Source organism: Manis javanica, chromosome 11 (assembly GCF_040802235.1).
Source record: "Manis javanica isolate MJ-LG chromosome 11, MJ_LKY, whole genome shotgun sequence".
In the NCBI taxonomy this organism is placed as follows: domain Eukaryota; kingdom Metazoa; phylum Chordata; class Mammalia; order Pholidota; family Manidae; genus Manis; species Manis javanica.
In genome coordinates, this window is record NC_133166.1 from 75,430,954 (window position 1) to 75,449,247 (window position 18,294).

The 18,294-nt window shown below is 44.4% G+C and overlaps 1 protein-coding gene and 1 long non-coding RNA gene across 5 annotated transcripts in view; both read left to right on the forward strand.

The window, feature by feature from the left end:
• SDCCAG8 (SHH signaling and ciliogenesis regulator SDCCAG8) overlaps nucleotides 1–18,294 on the forward strand; it is a 271,642-nt gene that overhangs the window by 235,426 nt on the left and 17,922 nt on the right. The gene's annotated exons all lie outside the window — the stretch shown is intronic.
• Nucleotides 27–13,918, forward strand: LOC118971585 (uncharacterized). Its single transcript, XR_005060089.2, has 2 exons — nucleotides 27–10,840; nucleotides 11,895–13,918. It is a non-coding gene; the product is annotated as an uncharacterized lncRNA (long non-coding RNA).

An 18,294-nucleotide genomic window follows, 5' to 3' on the forward strand; every position in this document is an offset into this window, starting at 1 on the left:
TGTTGGTAGCAGTCCTTGTGCAGACATGACATTTGTAATGCTGATGGGTGGTGTTCAAAGTACAGTATCTATATCCAGTTTTTCTTTCATTTTATAAAGCTTCTGTCCTTAACACATTGATTTAAGTCACTCAAAACTGATCTTTAAAAGAGAGTTCATTTCCGTGCTTACATAGCTGCAAGCCCAGGAGTGTGTTCTGAAGGTCCGTTAGCACTCTCCAGGCCCTCTGGGAAGTGTGGGTGGTTATTGTTGACAGCAGGAGGAGACAGAGAGGCAGGGCTTTTATTGGCAATGCCGAGGGGCAGCATTGCTACTAGAAGGCTGTGCTGTGCATTCTCCTCTTTTTGGCTGCCATACCCAAGGTCTCCCTCTCTGTCAGAAATACAATGGCCAAGCGTCCTGGTGTGGATTGAGGACTCCCAGTAGGAACCTTCAGGTCCTGTCATGAAATAAGGGCCCAGGAGACTCAAGACAAAGTTCTATATGATCTTGGCCTTTGTGTGAGTCTGAGCAAGTTACTGATTTTAGGAGAGTACTTCTTATGAAGAAGTCTAACTATTCAAAAAGATGATCTTTGCTATAAGAGAAGTTCATTGCAGTGTATTTATTTCTCCTTGGCCCAGGACTCTGTCTTCTCTCATTTTGTGCTGTAAGGCTTCTTGTCTCCTGGCTTGTCTCTTGGTTCCCCAGTTTCTATAGTTTGAGAGGCACCGAACATTGTAGTACACCTTTGCTTCCATGTGCAAAATTCCTGACACCTCTTAACAATAGTGATAATCTTATGGCATATAATTATACAACATATAGTCAATACATAATAACAGTTATCCTTATAATTATTATCGTTATTGTAGCAGCAGCTAACCTTAGGTATTCTTCCTACACACTAGCCACTGTTCTTGTTCTAAGCACTTACCTTTAGTAACACATTTAATCCTTGTAACATCCTTTTGAGGCAAGGACTAGCAGTTTCTCCATTTTACGAATGTGCAGACTGAGGGGCTGAGCTTAAGTAACTGGCTCAAGGTCACACAGCTGCTTTGTGACAGCCAGAACTTAATCCAGACAGTGTTGCCTGCAAGTCTGTGAAGAAGGGATGCTGATAGGAAGAATCTTAGGATTATGTTAGCTCCCATAATAGCAATTTTTTTGTTAAAATTCCTGCTCTAGTTCCAGTCAGGTATGGCATTAGTTTATGTTCCTAGTCTTTGTTCTCTGACCTGTTTTCCTGCCACTAAACCACTGTTGACCCACAAGGAGCACCTGGCCAGTTTAGAAACTGAGTCCCAGCAGGCACACCTTCAGCTGTTGCTGCCAATCTTACCTTGAGTATCCTCTGTCTGTGTGTGAAAAGCCGATATTCTGATAGATGGGATAAAATGTGGTAGAGAGAATAAAGTATTAACACTCTCAAGTATGTTCATATTACCTTAAATTTAAGGTGGATTGATGAATAATCAGAAGAAAAAGAAGGGAAGCAATAATTTGAAATAAAAGAATGGCAGAAAGGGCAATTCAGCAAAATATTTTTTTCCCAAAATAAAAAAAAAGTCATTTCTCACTGTTGACAGTTTGCTCTGACATTACACTGGGTGCCCTACAACAGCCCTCCAAGGGTTACCACAATTTACATATGAGGAAACTGAGGCTCGAAGGGAAGGAAGAATTGTGAGTGGGGTTGCAGAGCCCAGGAGGGGTGAAGGTAGATTGTAAACAGGGTTGCCTGCCTCCAAAGCCTGGGCTCTCTCTGCAGTATCTCACCATCTTGCTGCCTCTAAAGAGCAGGTGGTCTTAATGGACCCAGGAAACCAGTGCCTGTCAGGGAGCTCTTAAAGATGCAGGCAGGTGAAGGCCTGAGGCATGCTGCCAGGAGCAAAAGTCACCAGAAAAGCAGAGGAGCTTCACAAGAAAGCTAGAGGGGGCTAGTAGCTGTACATAAAAAGGAATAAGATGCACAGCCTTTAGTAAGAGTGGGAAGGGAAGGTGTTGGTAAAGTACTTTGGTGGGAATGGAAGGGGTCGGTAAAATACTTGGGAAGTAAATAAGCTTCTTGAGTTTGCACATGCTTTTGAGAATGCTAATACTTTCCATTTAATATCACTCAATGGTGACATGGTAATTCCAAGGATTTTAGGAAAACTTAATGCCACCAAGTGTCACTGTCACACCAGGGTTTACTGCATAGACGCCACGTGTTGTTGCTCCCCTTTTAGGCTTTCTCTGCCTTTCTCCTGTCACCGTGGCAATATTCATGTTACTGACCTGGGTGGAGCATGGTGCTGGTCACCAGTGTGGCATAAATTAGATTCATAAAAAAAAATCTGTTTCATTGAGTAATTTATCAGGTGTTGATAATGTGCATGTATTATACATACACATATTTGGTCACTAGATATAGAGGCCTCTACTTCAGGTAATTAATAAAAGGCACAGTTTTTTTGGCAAAATGCATGGTTTCTTACTTTAAGCCCAAAGTTCGTACAGGGAGCACCACTGTGTGCAGAAGGTTCTGTAGGGTTAGCAGTGACGCCTTCGTCAGTGTTGCTGAGGCCATGGCGAGAATGGATGGGCGCCAACGAGGAAAGTCATGCTGAGTGAGGTCACTTGCAAAGTGACAGACCACCAACTCATCCCTGTAAAAACAGGAAAGTTGAAGCACATCAGTCTTGAAGGACATCTCATGTTGTCCTTTGTTAACACAGACAAAGATGATTCAGGAGGTAACTGGCCCAACTCTCCATTTTCACCAGCTGAAGAAATACCAGGTCCCAGGCCTCAGTTGACTGGGGCCAAGTGTGAATGTTGCATGTTCATTATTCAGAAATGGGTGAAAGGCAGAGGTAAATGCTTACTTAACTTTCTTTTGGTCATGTCATGGCCACACAAATCAGCACCCAGATCCCAGTCTTTTTCACTATTGGGATCCCCCCTTTTCACTATTGTTGAGCTCTCCTCCCAGCAACTTCTTGGGCTGTTTCTTAGATGGTGAAGCCAGTGTCCTTTTAGCCTGTGCCTCCCAGCATACTTGGGGGAACCATAATTCCCAGCAAGGCACTGCCTTGTTGTATGTTACTGCTTAATTATTATACCTATTTAATGCCACTTAGAACATTGTCAGCTACTGAGAACAGGTAATTATCACTAGTCAAATGAAAAACACTTTTTTGGCTGCCTTATGGATACACATTTTACTGGTACCTTGATACATAATGAAGCCTGATAGCAAAACTTTTGCTTGTCTCTTCTTCAAGCCACAGCTGTTTCCCTGCTAAATTCATCCCATCTGTCTTCCCTTCCGTAGAGCTGTAGGCAGTATAGCATAAGTACAGAAGCAGTTCAGTGCTATTTTGGATAAACATAGCTGAAATTTGAATCTTTGCCATTTGCGATGCACACATTTTGTTTTACTGCTGTAAAGAGAGCTGTCAAAATACAACTACATGGATAATTTACTAAAATACAGTCAAATATAAGGTTGATCAAAGAGAAAGTACATTGGGTCACTCTGACTATTCCCGTATGTGCTCTGAAAGGTGTCCCTGACCTTGTGATCCCATGAATTCTGGCTGGGGAGAGTAGCAAGGTTTGTTTTAATCCTGCACATGGTTTTTAGGAGTTACCAGTTCCTTATAACTGTGGCATGACTTGCAGAATCTTTAAGAGGCTGTACAAGTCCACTTCCTTAATCTCCAAAAAAAATTTGCATCAACGGGAAACATTTTCTTTCTTGGCGTACCAGTCAGATTGAGCCCCATTACATTCCACTGGGTTTTGAAATTTATTGCTTTGAAACATTTGTTACCCATGAGACAGTTTCATTTCCATCCAACTCCTTATTTCAGGTTTATTGGTGCATATAAATGTACTGTTGCATTTCTTATCAATAATACACAACTGAGAAGTTTTCTTGAATGAATTTCTCTTACAAATTCTAAGACCACTCACCAGGCCACTCCTCTCATATAACTTTACTGCTTAATTTTTCCCATGTGCAAGGTTCTTCTCCACTCCCAAATGGGTTGTGACTGCTTTGAGGGGAGGGGCTAGTATCTAATATATTCAGGTAGGCACTGTGGCCAGAGCTCATAAAATGTATTTGAACTCCTGTTTAAACAAAGGTCACTGAAAGGCACCATCTTTGAGATGAGATCATTGAGTCCTTAATCTGAAGTTTTAATTTAACTTGCCTTCTTTCCACCAGCAAGGTTTCCCCATTAGTAATTCCCTAGAAGTATCTCTGCAAAACCCCCACAAATGTGGATCTTGTTAACAATTACACAACTTCTTGGGAGTAAAATTTTATCTGCCTTATTCTCCAGTTTCCCTATACACAATAGAGAAGACATTGTAGGTGACTGATAAATATTTATTGAACAAATGAATGAGTGAGTAATAGGACAAATGAATATTGTGGAAGTTTATTCACATTGTGTTATGGTCCTGCATCTTGATCAGCTACAAAACCAGCATTTATAGTGTAGATGGCATTTAAACAGCTTTAACAAGATCACAGTGGTGCTGTGTCCCTAGCTGCTGCCAATGAAACTGTTTTCCCAGAAAGTCCCCAAGGCCTTTCCTGCACCAAAGCATTGCCTTCTTTCATCTAATCTTTTTGCAAATAAGTAAGTAAATAGCTCAGGCTTTTTGTAAGTCAAAAGCAGCATGACTGCCACAAATGTAACTAGTACTCTACTTCAACCAAGGGTAGACATGGCAGCATTTACCAGTGGTTCTCGGAAAGCCATCTATATAAAAAGGGTAAACAGACCCTTAAATTTATACTGTGCTGCCATCTGATCCCAAGCCAACAGGTGCTTTAGAAGCACAATCTATGATGCTGTCATTTCAGTTCCTTCTTCCATTCAGCACCTACTTGTGCCAGGCCCTCTGCTGGAACCTATGGGTTCCTGTAAGATTCAGCCCCTGCTCGCAAGGAGCTAATATTTTTGTGCAGGAGTCGACAGACAGTCGTGATGCAGTGGTAAGGGTGCCATAATGTGGAACACAGAAGAGGAGCAGGTATGAGGGGCCAGAAAAGGCTCTGTAGGGGAGTGACACTTGACCCCCCAGGAGAGACAGGGTGTGTGCAGAGAGCAGAATAAGGCACTTTAATAATGTTCTTTGGGTTCCACAGCTTAGAAGACCATTGTAGACATAAGACCCCAGATTAGAAGCAGCCGTTGACTTCTGGCTGGCTGCCCTCACATTCCCAATGTTACATCATGGTTCTGTACCTTGTTGGACCTCCAGACGGCCCAGCCAGCTGGCCTGCAGCCTTCCTATGGCTGTGCAACCCCAGGGCTACACTGGCTCAAGTCATGTCTTATAAAGCCTGTGCAGCACAATCTAATCACAGTATGGACCTCTGAGCAGATTTTTTATCTTGAGAGGGAGAAGGTACTACACACAACAAAAAATGTTATCTATGGAAACATTACTCATTTAACTCACCATATGATGAGTTTTGTGAGTTTTTCAGTAATCCATTTACACCTTCTCCCCAACTTTAATTCTAGAGCCCATGCTTGTGATTCTACTGCATGGGAGGTGGTGTCTGCTGTCTGTGATGGGGAGGATAGCGAGACCACGCTGCCAGTGGCACGTGCCCACACAGGCTATCCAAAGGGAGAGCTCCTCGAGAGGCCTGTCCATGTGGTGACGTGAGCCCTCGGCACTCCTGTGAGAGCCAGCAGGTGTAGGTGACTTGTCTGGAGAGAAGGCTGGACATAACCCTTTATTCCGAACCTAATGAAGAAAGCTGGTTGCCATGGTCAGATCCCCTCAGCCCTGGATGGCCAACATGGTACTTACAGAAGGGAAGAAATGTGGCTGTCAAGAGGTCACATGGCTTTTACCCTCAGAGTAATATTTTTGGAAATTCCAAATTAAAGCATATGGTGGTGCTTTAAAAATTTTTTCTGAATGTTCTACACTTAGACTTCTCAGTGATGCTAATTGTTTACAGGGAACTTACCCACCTGTTCCCATCCTCTGGAATGGGCTACTTACTATACTGTGAACTTCAGCCTTTGCTTCTGTTTACTTTCATGGGAGGTCACAATTTCCTGTCTAGTATTCAAGTAAATGACTGTAAGCTCTTAGAGGACTCATCTGGCTAACATTTGATTTGAAGGGACAAAGACCAATGGATAGTTGTCTGAAACTGTAGTTAATATTTGGTCGTGCAAGTAAGCCTGCTGCCATTTGGTTAACTGGGGCGCCAGGAAGTGCTAAAAAAATCCAATTAATACACATTATTCAACATATTTACACACACCAAACTATTTCAAACCAGTATTGCTGGAATAAAGACAAAATAATACTGTGTATTTACATAACACCATAACACCTTTCATTAGAAAAATTTCAAGCCTTCACTAACTTCCAAGCTTCACAACACCCCATGAGGTGTGTCAGAAGTAAGGTAGAACAATAAACAAGAAGTTAATGAAGGGAGGAAGGCAGGGGTGCCTGCATAGGGAAGCAAGCCTCTGTTGGGTAGCCCCTCAGTCAAGTTCAGGTCCCCCCCCCCCACCCCTGTAAGGAAACATGGACTGCAGTGATCTTGGATTTTAGCATGCTTTTGGTGCTGGTTTTTTTGTACATCTTACCAATCTAGACTGAAGCCTGTATTTTACTTGAGTTGAGTTGACAGGAGTGATGAGCTGAAGAGATGCAGAGTTAAATCTACACTGCATCTGGCCACCTGACCCATTGTTTAACTTTCCTAGGTCCAACCAAATGTCATTTCCTTTTTTCTCCTTAGCCAGGGTTTTTACTAGAGAGTGACAATACATTCTCTAGAAATGTCTAAAGGCAGTGACACATGTGCTAGTCAGTGGGAAAGACAGTGCAAGCCATCTGGGAGGGTCAGAGTTGATGGGAACAAATTGGCAGCCGTTATCCAGCATCTCCAAACTCAGAGAACTTCCCAGAACTTCCGTGGAGCACCCAGCCTGGCCTGGGGCTTGGTGCAGTGGAAGGACAAGAGAACAAATGTGAACATGGAACAGACCAACGGGAGCTGTGAACCATGCATTTAGATTTTAAAATTGCATGTATTAGCATCTCTGAATGAATTTTGCATGTAATATTCTATTGGGTTTCCAGAAAGTTTAGTGCTGGAACTTAGTATTCATTGGGTTATGTATGCTACATAGTGAATTCAGTCACCTGGTCCTTTGAGGAAAATGAAGAGCTTTCTCCCTGTAAGCCTTTCTTAGCAGTAAAGTCTGTATGTTGGCCTGACCTCCCTGATTTTTGTATAATTTAGGTGTCAGAGATACCCACAAAACTACCCATGGAAGATAGTTTTCAGACACTGTAATTTAGGTGTCTCTGAAATGTAATAAATAGAGCTTTGTCTGGGTTTTGGAAATACACTGTTTTCTTCCCAAACAGCTGTTCATTTGTATTAACGATTTTCTCTCCCTAGAGAGGCAGCATTTCTTTTTTGATAAAATCTTGTCCTCCTTTTCATTCTGTCAGCTGTGCTTAGTCAGTGGTTGGGGTGTTACTTTCAGAGTCCCTGTGCACGTGGGCCTCCAGAAGCGGGCTAGCACTCTCTTTGCCCCAGCTTTTGCCAGACCGTCACTTCATGGCTTCGTGGGGCTGGCCCACCCTGCTGCCCTTTCAGTGCAGCTAAGACCACTTCGGAAAAGGTATGTCGGCACCATGTGCAGGATGTGCAGGTCTTTGCCCCGTCTCTCACTGGCAAAGTGGAGGACACTTGGGTTTTCATCTTGGGGGCCCCAGTTAGCACCCAAAGTGGCAATTTATGAGGTGATGATGACAGTGGTGGTAACTATGAGGTCTGGCCACAGCAGCTACCAAGTAGATACCGGCCCCTCCCCTCCAAGAGGGCACAACCCACTTGGGCCTAGAAAAGACCTTTGCACATGAGAAAAAGAAAGCAGTAAACATGTATATAAACACATACACATAAAATTTCCTACCTGAGACAGGTAGGTGGGACAAGTATTGTTAAAATGACATTTTAGTTTGAATTCTGTCTCAGAGGGGCTAAATGTCACCGAATTCCCATGGCCGGTAGCCTGCACATCATACCCTTTCCTACTTAATATCTCTGAGAGTCATGGAGGAGAAAGGTCATTAAGAGTGGCATGGCTCTACCACTTCTGTGCTGTGCGATTTGGGGCATGCTACTTAAGTGGGCCTAACCTTATTCATGTCTAGATGATAACACTGTGTTATCACCTCCCAGGGTTCTTAAGAGGATTCAGTGAATTACTACACAGAACGTTCAAAACAGTGCCTGGCATGTACTTAGTGCTCAAAAAAAACACATGAACTATGTGATTGCTAAAGTGCTCAGCACAGGGAACCTGTGCAATAGGAAGTTAGAGCTGTATGAGATGCTCTGGGAGGTGAGTATTCAGTAGGTCCAATTCAGAGCAGATAAGGCAAGCACACTCAGTCTGATAAGGGAAGCCCAGCTTACCCATGCCTTTAGCAAAGTTAGAATGAAACAGTATTTTTGTTCTGCTACAATGGAGGACTGCTCCAGCTATGAAATTAACAAAGGACAAATAACTTACAATGTCAGCCTCTGGGGAACCTAGTCTTAATTCTCAGTGGGACGGTTAATATGCGCCATAGTTAATGCAGGTCTCCACTCTGGGTAGATCAGAGGCTGCCTCATAATGACACATTCCAGAATACTGCTGTGCAGCCTTTGAGATTTATATCCTTTAATTTTGAAACCCATGGGACACCTCGTGTTTACACATCAGTACATTCCAAGTAACACACCTCCATTCACAATCTGTGGTGCTCAGACCTCCCAAAAACTGCTCTTGACCGTTGATGGAGACTGTGATCAAAGACTTATAAATTTGGAAGCGTGGGAGTGATCGCAAAGGCTTTGTTTTGAATCCTGTTCCTCTTTGAACTGGGTTGAAGTCAGCAATGAAATCAGGAACCTGGAAGCCGTGGTGGTACAGAGAGAACCAGTGGGGGAACTTCACTTCCAGGTCCAGTCAGATAAATGAGACACAGGAAGGACTGGGCAGAGGGATGGAAAAGACTACCTGAGACTATGGCTCCCCTCTCCTGCTGCAGCAGAAGTGAGAGGGGAGTTCACGAGAGCAGTTCAGGGGCTTTATCTGAAGAGCACTGTGTGGTTCAGCACATATGTGCACCATAAATCCAGATTTTAGTTGCTGCTGCTCCCATTTCCTCATGTCAGCATCTGATCAGCAGCCTCCAAATGCTCTAGCATTCCTAGCAAATAATTTTGATTTGGAAGCCTTCTGTTGATAACTAATTTTTATTGAAAGACTATTCTCTTGATAAGAAATCTCTTGACAGTTTCAGTGATGTTACATTAGATTCCAAATATATGATGACAGCTTTGTTGGTGTGTGTTATGTGTGCAGTGCATTGAAATGCATGGAGCAGGTCCTGCCATCTTATAATGACACTGCTTTAAGTTTTCAGTGTGTAGGGAGCACCCAGCATTCGTGCTCTGTATGAATGTGTATAAACACATGTGATGCTTGAACCATGAGCCCTATATATAGCATTTGGTATCATACATGGAGATTATTGAGGGCAGGGGTTTTTATGCTAGAAACTTCCTTGTCAAATGTCCAGTAGCTTTTGATAAGTTCCACTTGAGGACAGTGTGGTGTAGACAAAAAGGCACCGGATTTTAAACAGAAAAATCTGGCTTCTGGTCCCATCTTCACTGTTTTATTGGATCTATTTGTTAGGATAATGGGTTTGAAAGACAGACCTAGGATTGTGGTTCTAGCTCTGCCACTTACTTAGGCAAGATATTGATAGCATCTCAGCTTCAGTTACCAGTCTATAAAATGAGGATCATGATAATATCAATAATATCTTTTTCACAGTGTTGCTGTTATAATTTTAAAATGCTGGAAAAGCACTTATCACAACAACTGCATGCAGAAAGGGCTTAATAAGTAATAATAGTAATGACACTAATAATAATGGCTCATATGGTTTATTATTTGAGCTGTTTTATTATTGAATCTCAATTAAATCATTCATTAGATGGAAGAAACATGTCCTACCTTCTGGGGCTATTTTTGGAGTTGAATGAGCTAGTGTACGTGAACACACTCTGTATATGCGCTGAAGCATTCTGTTAGAAATAATAACAATAATGCTTGTGTTTTCATTTATTGAGAATCTACTAAATGCCAGACATTTGCATATTATTGCTAAATCTCCACAGCAATGCTCTAAGGTAGGTGGTGGTATTTTTTACGGGAAATGAAACAGGCTTAGAAGAATTTGCCTGGGATCATGCTTAGATTTCAACCTAGATCTTTTTTTTTTTTAATTCAATTTACCATTCTACATAGCCACATCTCAATGATAATACCAGAACTGTTGATACTAGGTTGTTGTTCCTGTGGATAATAGAATCAAGCTCCTTCCTGTCTCCTAGTCTGGGCTGTCGTGTCATCACTAAGTAAGCTAGCATACACTGCATGTATTTGATGTTAAGACATGATTTTGATGAAATGCATTTACTGTGTACTCATTCACAAACTTGCATGTGTATCCACGCACTAAGCTTGGGGCTGTGAAGGAAGTTCCAAAAAAGAAGGAACATGTCAGCAAGTCCTCGGCAATGGCAGTGTGGTTGATACACGGACTGTATCCCCAAGGGGGATAATTTGAAGGGCATGCTTTTTGAATGGGTGAGTTCCTATATTTTTATTATAATGTTTGATGCTTTTTTAGTCACTCCTCATGCTTTTATATTTCAGTTACATGAATTTTCATTCATATTGTGGATTACAAGTAAATGGAATTTACAACTGGTGCCCCTGCCTGCATACTAATGGTAATTCATTCCATGCTCACCAGCTAACTGGATCTGCCTGGCTGGCACATTGGGCCCCGGGAGGACCCCTGGGGAAGTGGGTCAGTGTGCATGCCTGCCTGCACACAGGGAGCCTCCTGCTCCGTGGTGAGCTAGGCATGGCCTTTTGAGTTCAGCATTCCTAGCTCATAGGTTTTCTAACGTTTGGGGCAAGGAGGTCCTTTTATTTGTCCTTTCTAAGCCCCAGTCTCCTCATCAGTTAAATTGGAATGATAATACTTCTCTTTTAGAGTTTCTGGGCAAGTAAAGGGATCTCATTTAATATTCCCAGCACCCAAAAGATACAGCTACCTTTCCTACCCTTCTTTACTTACAAAATAAAATAAAGAAGGTCTACTGTGCAGCAGTGGAATATTTGCTTTGCTTTTTGCTATCATATTTCTGTAGACTTGGAAGACCAAAGTCACCCAACACATGGTTCAAACAAATTTACAAGAAGATCAGAAACTTAGCTTTTCAGCTGTAACTGAGATGGGGCTGTCCCATCTGCAGAATGCCCTCCACCCAGGCATGGAGCAAAAGTCTCACAGAGGCCGCAATAACCGCCCCTCACGTCTGCTTTTCAGGTTTTGCTCCTGAAGCTAGCATTCTTGATCACTTACATGTGGCTACAGGTTTAGCTTCTGGTTTGGAAGAAACCCATAATTTTCACCTGTGTCTTTTTGAGTCCTGGCCTGATAGAATATTTTAGAATATTTTTCTAATGTGCCACTATCCCGTCTCCCACCCCCGCAACTGCTGTAAGTTACAAATGGCCAGATTTCAGTCATCAGGAGAGTAGAATGTATTATTTTTTTGCAGCCTGTCTTTCTGGGGGCCAGATTCCAAGGAGGCAGCCCATGTGCTCACAGGCCAGGAGAGCCAGGATTTCAACAGTGTCAACAATCTTTGCTCATCATACCAAAAAAACAGTGTGTTGGTGCCCGCTCATTAGCATACAGCCGCGCCGTGCTTGCTAACAAAGCAGGCTCTGGGTATCTGATGGTTTCTCAGCTTGTCTGTCTTCCTTGACCAGAAAGAAAAGGAGAAATAGCTTCAGACGAGGGTGCTGTCCGTCTCCTGTGGCAAGAAAGCCTTCCAAGGATTCGCAGAGGGAGAGCTTTTCAGTAGGTTTCAAGTAATAATCCTTTGGAGAGAGGAGACCATCCATCCTTTGTTTTTCTCATCTTGTTTTAAATCACTGGAAAGCAGATATTATCACCGTGGTCTAGTTAAAAATGGTGGAGCCCTGAATAATTTGCAGTCACCCCTTTAATAGTTCGGTTCAGTTAGAGCCTTATAAAGAAGCACGGTCCGCGCAGAGGTGCCCTGCCTGCCCTCCTCGCGGTCTGTCTCCCCCTTTGTTGGGGGGGTGGCGGGAAGGGGAAGCGAACAAGCAGCTGTGCTGTTACGTCTGCAGGCTTCTGCCAACCATATGGCATCTTAAAGAAAGATGGTCGGAGCGTCTGGATTAGCAAAGAGTCGGGATGGGAAGCCATGTGTCGTGTTGGTACAGGCAGTTGTTTGAGCTCTCTCTAAATGGCTTCAGGAGATTGTGTAATGGAACAAATGGTCCTGCGAGCCCAGGAACAGCCTTGCCGCTGCTGGGGAGGCAATTGGCCCTCGGGCGGGTACTGCTCCCCTCCCCCAGTATTATGCACTCTTAATGTTCATCAAACTCTGAGAACTGACTCAGAACTTTTCAACTTCTAATTAGGCTGGCAGGCTTTCCCTGCTCTGTGTCTGCCTGAACTGCCTTGCTCTCTGATCTTGTAATTAATGACTCCCGGTAGCACCTCATGAGCTCCCCAGCCCTCTGCAGGGGGCCAGGCTCAGCCCACCCACACTCCAGTGCATTTCTCTGGGAGGTTGCCCAGCTATTGGGGAATGTGCCCTCCCACCAGAATCTCCCAAAACCCCCTAGGATGGAAAATCGTTCATTCCTTAGTAAGTCGGCTGAGGTTTTGTACAGTCCCACGTGTTGAGCACATGAGAGATGTGTCCCTTCACTATTTTGGACCTTATGTGTGGCATTAAAAAAAATTACACTAATTCCTAGCAGCGACGTCTTTGGATCTTTGGATCTCACGTGCCGTTTACTCGGCAGTTTGAGACGTTGGGATTCAACTCCCTAACACAAAATGTAAAATGTAAGTTTAAGAGTTGAGACACAATGATACTACTGGCAGTATTTCAGCTGTGGTCAAGTTCCTGGACCATTCTTGTTTTGAGAGGCTAAAAGGCAGAAGGAACCTTGCAAACTTCCAGCAAGAGCAGATCTTTCAAGTTTGTTGTCTTAGTCAAACTCTTTGGACATTTCAGCTACTTTTTAGGCAAAGAGATCTCTGTTGTCATTGTAGGTAGGGTCACTGTATATGCAATGCAATATCTTTACTGCTAGAAAAGTTAGGTCCACCCCCTCAATGGGATGGATGACTAACTCTGAGGCTATGGGGTATCATAACTGTGGTTAATGGAAGGTAAAATTAGTAGATTCAGTGAAAGAACTGGACAATTTATCTGACCAAACCACCAATCAGTTTGATGAAGTAAGTGGTCAGTCAGGGCAGTGGGAGTCACTGGGGGGTGCCTCGTTTATACTGCCCCCCATGGGAGCAGAACAGCTTGAACAGAAACACCTCCTTAGGGGTCGAGCTGCTCCCTCCCTTCTCACAGGCAGTAAGGCCCCGGAAAACAGTTAAGTAAGAAATGTAGCGCCCATGCTGAGTGAGTTAGCTATGGTCCACTGTAGGACAGAGGAGGCTCGTGTACAACCTCTGCCAAAGGTACTTTGAGCAATGACAATGCATCCGAGTTCATTCTGCTGTGCAGTGAGGCAGAGGCTTCCCCGCCAAAGAGAAACGAGACCAGAGCATGTGTGGTGAGGCTCCCATGCGAGGAGAGGACACAGAATCTGGAAATCTGAATGTGCCTTCAGACTGTAATCATTTTTATGTACTTGGGTAAGGAAGATGATTTTTACTTTCTTAAGGTCATCTGAGAATCATTTGAAGATTGTTACCAATTTCTTTCATAAATAAATATTTTCTTCAAGGATAATGATGTCATCCAGAAGTGTCAGATAAAGTGCTATTTTATTTTGCGAATTCTTTGTACCAAAAAATTATGCCTATCTCACATACATAGGTTTAAAACACGTTCCTTTTTCCTTTTTTTTTTTTTTTCAGAGCTCGTTTCAAGCCAAACGAGTTAAGTGTTAGGCTATTCTTACTTTGTCTTCTGAATTCAGGATGGGGGGTGGGGGGGAATGTCAGTGGAAAGCATGATTTTGATTGTTTTCCACCAATTGGAAGGAATTATCACTTTAATCCCTTTTGCCATCCGAAAGTGTACATGGTCCCAAATTTGTCAGCATTTGAATTTCTTGAAACAATGCAATTAAACTGCAACATATTTCCTAACATTCTTAATTAAGACAGTAACTGAAAAATGTAGATTAACAGAAGTTACTGTTTTTATCAACATATTTTCTCTTTCCTTCCCACCACCATCACATCCCCCTCCCCCCACCCCTTTTTTGCTTTAAATGTCTGATGTCAGTTTCATCCACATGTACATTATGCACATGGCACCGAAGAAACAAAGTAAAAAATTCTCTTTTAATTCTGAGCTGCATGCTCAGCGCCACATGCACTGTCTGTTACATGTCGCTTAGGAGGTTCATGCTGGGAGTTTCTTTTTAAAGGCAAAGTGTTTCTGAGGGAAAGAGTTCAGGTTGGGCAGATTGTGTTACAAGAATTTCACTGTCTCCGAGTGGAATTAATATACTGATTATTCTGTGCGGGCTCAAACTGGCAGCGTGTGCAAACGTTCAAGAGTATCTGGGAATGGAAATATGGAGGGGAATTCGGGAGAGTGAGCAGAGACAAAGAATTGGAAGTATTGTTTAGAAGTGAAACTAATGGTAACTTGTAAGGAGGGAGAGGGAATTCAAGTACGAACAATGAGTCATGAACAGTATTCACTCAAAATATGGAATCAGAGACTCCTGTTTTCCATGGCACATTTTAGAAATCAGTTTAGTCATTGGACGAGAAGTGGGGCTGGATAAATGTCCTGCCCAGCACCGTTTAATTTTCATCCCGTTGCGTTCTTAAGACATTTGCCAGTTTCAGTAAGTCACGTGAGAAGCTGAATCACAAACATAGAAATTAAAACGGATTGTAGTATTTCTTCGTCCTCTTTATTAGCCAAGATTTTTTTTCCTGTTTAATTAAAATTTGAGTCCTCCATGATCTTCAACAAACAATGATTAATTTTATTTACAAATAAGGAATGAGAAGGCAAGACAAGCAGTTGCAGTCACGCAGCACCTTTTCCAAAAAAGGAACGCGAATTTTTGCCACATTACTTCTCAGGGGAAAGAAATGAGGACTTGAGCCTGCAGTTGATGACGCTTTCGCCTCTCGCCGCCCTCCAGCTGCCATCCCGGTTCAGCCCGGCGTCCTGCCAGAGACCGAAGCTCTGCGGGCCCGCGGAGCCTCCCCGCCCGCTCCCGCAGCGCCAGGCCGGTGGGGGCCGGTGGGGGCTGCCGCGGCCCGGGAGGCACCTGCCGCCGCGGGAGAGGGCGCCCGGGCGGCCCGGCGGGGCGGGGCGCAGAGGCGCGGTGCGGCCGGGCTGGGGGCCCCGTCAACGGCACTGAAACTCCAGGATGACGCCTCTTACTGGCAGCACCTAGGATGGGGGAGACACACAACTACCTTCTTTGAGGCGTTGCTCTTTTCTACAGCAGAAAATTATCCTGGGGGTGACTTAGCATACAGGGCACTCCCTGTGTGTGGGCCGGGGGTGGGAGGATGGGCGTCCCTCGTCCCCTCTCAAAATGTCCTGCAGCCTGCAGGACGGGCACCCGCACTTCCCCCTACAGGCCAGGTAGCTCCCACCCTGATTGTAATCGGCTGTCAGGGCAGCTGTTCCTATGCCCTGAGTCTTCTCCCATCACAACCATGAACAGACACACATACAGACATTAAATGCTACATGGATGATGTAGCATATCTGGGGGGGTGGGGGTTGGGGAGGTTGTTCCTAAAATCTGACACTGTGACTGAAGGGGATTCCTAGTTTACACAGCAGGTGATCGCCAGGAGTTGGGACATGAGTGGATGCAATGGCCTGGCCTCTGAGGGGTTCAGGGACAGCATGGAGCCACTGCTGGAGGCTAGCAATGTGCTGCTTGTAGTCACCCAGAACAGCTGCAGGGAAGGCGTCTCTTGCTTTTCTCTTCCACCCCTCTTATTCAGGAAATCTTACTAGGAACACCTACCAACTCCTGTGGAAAGAGAGCCCCTGACCCTCAGAGACCAACCTGCCATGGTCCCCCCGGCCCTGAGTTGAACCCCTGTCCCCTGTGGCCTCAGGGGCTGCATGTCTTGTGCACATAGGTAGTTTCTGCTTGGAGCACCTAGAAGTTGACTAATGGCAGAGTTGGTGCCTTTCTTATTGCAAAGCACTCCTGATATGTGCTTTTTCTACCACCTTCCTCAGGGCCACAGTGGTTTCCTGGGCTACATGGGGCATTTTGTTTACTTGTGCTACTTTACAAGCATTACAAGCCTGGACTGGTCTCTTGGTACCTCTGAAAATTCAAACTTTCCTAGCTCAGACATTAAACATTTGATTTATCTGGTTCCTTCTCCCACACAATGGCATGTAGCAGGGCAGGATCTGGCTCTCCTGCCTTGGAGGTCCTCCAGCAGGCCTCATCACCGCTCTGCCGTGGGCCTTCTAGCTGGAGAAATCATGCCATCATATTATCCCCACACTCCGCACTGTGTGAGGACCCCCTTTTACGAAATGATTTATTACTCTTAGCAGAATTCCTTTGACTGCAAATTTTATTTGAGTCACTGTGTTCAACTCAATTGGTTGCCTTCAGTTACCGTGGCAACCAGCAGATGGGGTTCTTTGACAAGGGTCAGCAGGGACACTGCCTTGGTATAGACAGAAGAGGAGCAAAATTAAAAGCTTTCAGTATTGACTGTTCTGTAGTGGATGGCCAGGAGTAGTTATCAAATTACTTGCATTAAAATCTAATTAAGATGTGTGCCAATAAGTGCACTGTTGTGACTGATGACTGAATCTAGTTACTTAGTTGCTGTGGGCTTGCTGCTCTCCTATCACCCCTCTATGACCAATCTGACCAGCTTGCGGATGGTCAACATGACAGAAATAGAGGGGAGCCTCACTACAGTGGGGACTCCAGGCCACTCAGGAGGGTTGTGCCCTCTGGCAGCACCAGGAGGACCTCATTTGAACAGACTTGTCCGGAAACCACCACACTGTGTGCAAACCCCAGAGGGCAACAAGGCAGGAGCCTCAGGTTCTAAGAGTCTGTGTCCCCCTTGAAGACTATGGTGCTCGAAGTGTGGGTAGCACTCACCAAAATAAACCCATCTTTTACTTGTTCCAGAGTAAAGGGGGCTAAACAGACATGCACCTAAGTGCAAAAGATCTTTTCTAGAGGGGAAAAGGTACATTACTGGTCCAGCAACAAAACTGGAATTCAGTAGGTTAGATAAAAGGGTTGTGTCAATGTGAAGTTACTGTAGTTGGTAGTAGGGGAAATTATGTGAGTATCATTAGGAAATAAACATTGAGGTAGCTAGGAGAAAGGACAACAGTGTTGGCAACTTAGTGTCAAATGGTTCAGAAAAAGTACATTATACATGTACATACATATATACACATGTGTATCTGTGTGAGTGTGTGTATGTATATACATACAGAAAGACATATATATATAGAGAGAGAATAGGAAACCAAATGCAGTACAATGGTTAACTGGTGAATTTGGATAAATGGCATGTGGGTATTCTTTGTACTATTCTTGCAACTTGTTTTAAGTATGAAATTCTTTCCAAATGAACACTCTTTTGGAAGAGGGTGCTTCCATGTAGGCTCAGGCAGGGATGCTCTGAGAGGCAGTGGGGGTTTTTCTGCCCGTGCGCCCAGATGACCCAGAGCCAGACGGATTCTACTCTACAGTGGCCATCAGTGCTCTCCATTCCTCTGCCTTGCTTTTCTTCATTCAGGGGGGCTGTGCTCACCACCACTCTGCTTTGCTTTAGAAAAAGCAGGTCCCAGGTAACTGAGGCTTTAGGTGGTAATCTCCTAGGTCCTTCAGAGCCTAAGACTCTGACATGCTGACTCCTGCCCCTGCTGCATCTCATGCCAGGACCCTTTCTTCAGGCTCAGCAGCCCCTGGCTCAGGCTGCACTTGAATCTTGATGCTGTGGATGATGCTGATCTCATGTCTGGGAACTCTGTTTTAAGCCGCTGGTCTGTGAGGAGCCTGGGTGACCTTGGCAGGGGCTTCGGGTGCCACCTGGCCCTTGGGCCTTCTCTGAGCCCTCGCAGAGAGTGCCGCCGGTGGCCAGTTCCCAGGCTGATCTTCGGCGCGTCTGGCCTCCCGT